The sequence below is a fragment of the Halichoeres trimaculatus genome, unplaced genomic scaffold (assembly GCF_033239565.1).
Source record: "Halichoeres trimaculatus isolate MK-OKI-2021-1 unplaced genomic scaffold, fHalTri1.1 fHalTri1_scaffold_143, whole genome shotgun sequence".
Classification (NCBI taxonomy): domain Eukaryota; kingdom Metazoa; phylum Chordata; class Actinopteri; order Labriformes; family Labridae; genus Halichoeres; species Halichoeres trimaculatus.
In genome coordinates, this window is record NW_027437322.1 from 5,001 (window position 1) to 7,500 (window position 2,500).

Genomic DNA, 2,500 nt, shown 5'->3' on the forward strand with positions numbered 1-2,500 from the left:
GTACCAGGGGCACGAGAGGGAGAGCAGGAGAGAGAGAGGGGGAGGCAGGGAGGGAGGGACTCGCTCCGGACACAGGTCCCCCCGTACGACCCCCTGCGCGCACACACCCCAAACAAAACACAACACAACAAGACAAAGCAAAACATCCTCATTGCCATCTCCCTCTCACCTCCACGTACCAGGGGCACGAGAGGGAGAGCAAGAGAGAGAGGGGGAGGCAGGGAGGGAGGGACTCGCTCCGGACACAGGTCCCCCCGTACGACCCCCTGCGCACACACCCCAAACAAAACAAAACACAACAAGACAAAGCGAAACATCCTCATTGCCATCTCCCTCTCACCTCCACGTACCAGGGGCACGAGAGGGAGAGCAAGAGAGAGAGGGGGAGGGAGGGAGGGACTCGCTCCGGACACAGGTCCCCCCGTACGACCCCCTGCGCACACACCCCAAACAAAACAAAACAAAACAAGACAAGACAAAGCAAAACATCCTCATTGCCATCTCCCTCTCACATTGCATGACAATGTGAGGGCCCTAGCTGTGAGCTGGGCCTCGTGCCCCTGGTAGGTAGAAAATACTTGACTGTGACCGGCAGGGGCACGGGAGCCGAGATCCGGTGTAAGTAGGGGGGAACCCTGCCTCGGGGATGCCACTGCTGGTGCTGGCACCAGTAGTGGCTGTACACATGTCCTGATGGGACACACGTGTGGCTAGATGTGAGCTGGGCCTCGTGCCCCTGGTAGGCGGAATATACTATACCCTCACCAACGGGGGCACGGGACCGTGATCGGGTGAGAGAAGGGCGAAACACTGCCTCGGGGCTGCCACTGCGGGTGCAGGCACCCGTAGTGGCCGTACTCACGTCCTGACGGGAAGCACGCATGGCTAATTGTGAGCTGGGCCTCGTGCCCCTGGTAGTCGGAATATACTTCACTGTGACCCACAGGGGCACGGAAGCCGAGATCCGTTGTAAGTAGGGGGGAACCCTGCCTCGAGGCTGCCTCAACAGGCACAGGCACCCGCAGTGGCCGTACTCACGTCCTGACGGGGCACACGCATGGCTAGACGTGAGCTGGGCCTCGTGCCCCTGGTAGGTAGATAATACTTCACTGTGACCGGCAGGGGCACGGGAGCCGAGATCCGGTGTAAGTAGGGGGAAACACTGCCACGGGGATGCCACTGCTGGTGCAGGCACCAGTAGTGGCTGTACACATGTCCTGATGGGACACAAGCATGGCCAGTTGTGAGCTGGGTCTTGTGCCCCTGGTAGGTGGAATGTACTTTATGGTCACCGACAGGGGCAAGAGAGCCGAGGGGCGGTGTAAGCAGGGGGAAACACTGCCCCGGGGCCCCCCACTGCAGGCATAGGCACCCGTAGTGGCCGTACCCATGTCCTGTGGGGGCCATTACATAGCTAGTTGCGAGCTGGGCCTCGTGCCCCTGGTAGTTGGAATATACTTCACTGTGACCCACAGGGGCACGGAAGCCGAGATCCGTTGTAAGTAGGGGGGAACCCTGCCTCGAGGCTGCCTCAACAGGCACAGGCACCCGCAGTGGCCGTACTCATGTCCTGAAGGGGCACACGCATGGCTAGATGTGAGCTGGGCCTCGTGCCCCTGGTAGGCGGAATATAATATACCCTCACCAAGGGGGGCACGGGAGCCGTGATCGGGTGAGAGAAGGGCGAGACACTGCCTCGGGGCTGCCACTGCGGGTGCAGGCACCCGCAGTGGCCGTACTCACGTCCTGACGGGAGGCACGCATGGCTAGTTGTGAGCTGGGCCTCGTGCCCCTGGTAGTCGGAATATACTTGATGGTCACCTACAGGCCCACGAGAGCCGATCTCCAGAGTGAGTAGGTGGAAACACTGCCTCGGGGCTGCCACTACAGGCACATGCACCCGTAGCGGCAGTACGCGTGTCCCGGCGGGGCACACGCATGGCTAGATGTGAGCTGGGCCTCGGGCCCCTGGTAGGCGGAATATACTATACCCTCACCAACGGGGTTCACTGGAGCCGTGATCGGGTGAGAGAAGGGCGAGACACTGCCTCGGGGCTGCCACTGCGGGTGCATGCAGTACGCATGTCCTGACGGGGCACACGCTTGGCTAGAAGTGAGCTGGGCCTCGTGCCCCTGGTAGGCGGAATGTACTTCACTGTGACCCACAGGGGCACGGAAGCCGAGATTCATTGTAAGAAGGGGGGAACCCTGCCTGGAGGCTGCCACAACAGGCGCAGGCACCCGCAGTGGCCGTACTCACGTCCTGACGGGAAGCACGCATGGCTAGTTTTGAGCTGGGCCTCGTGCCCCTGGTAGTCGGAATATACTTGATGGTCACCTACAGGCCCACGAGAGCCGATCTCCAGAGTGAGTAGGTGGAAACACTGCCTCGGGACTGCCACTACGAGCGCAGGCACCCGCAGTGGCCGTACGCATGTCCTGACCGGGCACACGCATGGCTAGATGTGAGCTGGGCCTCGGGCCCCTGGTAGGCGGAATG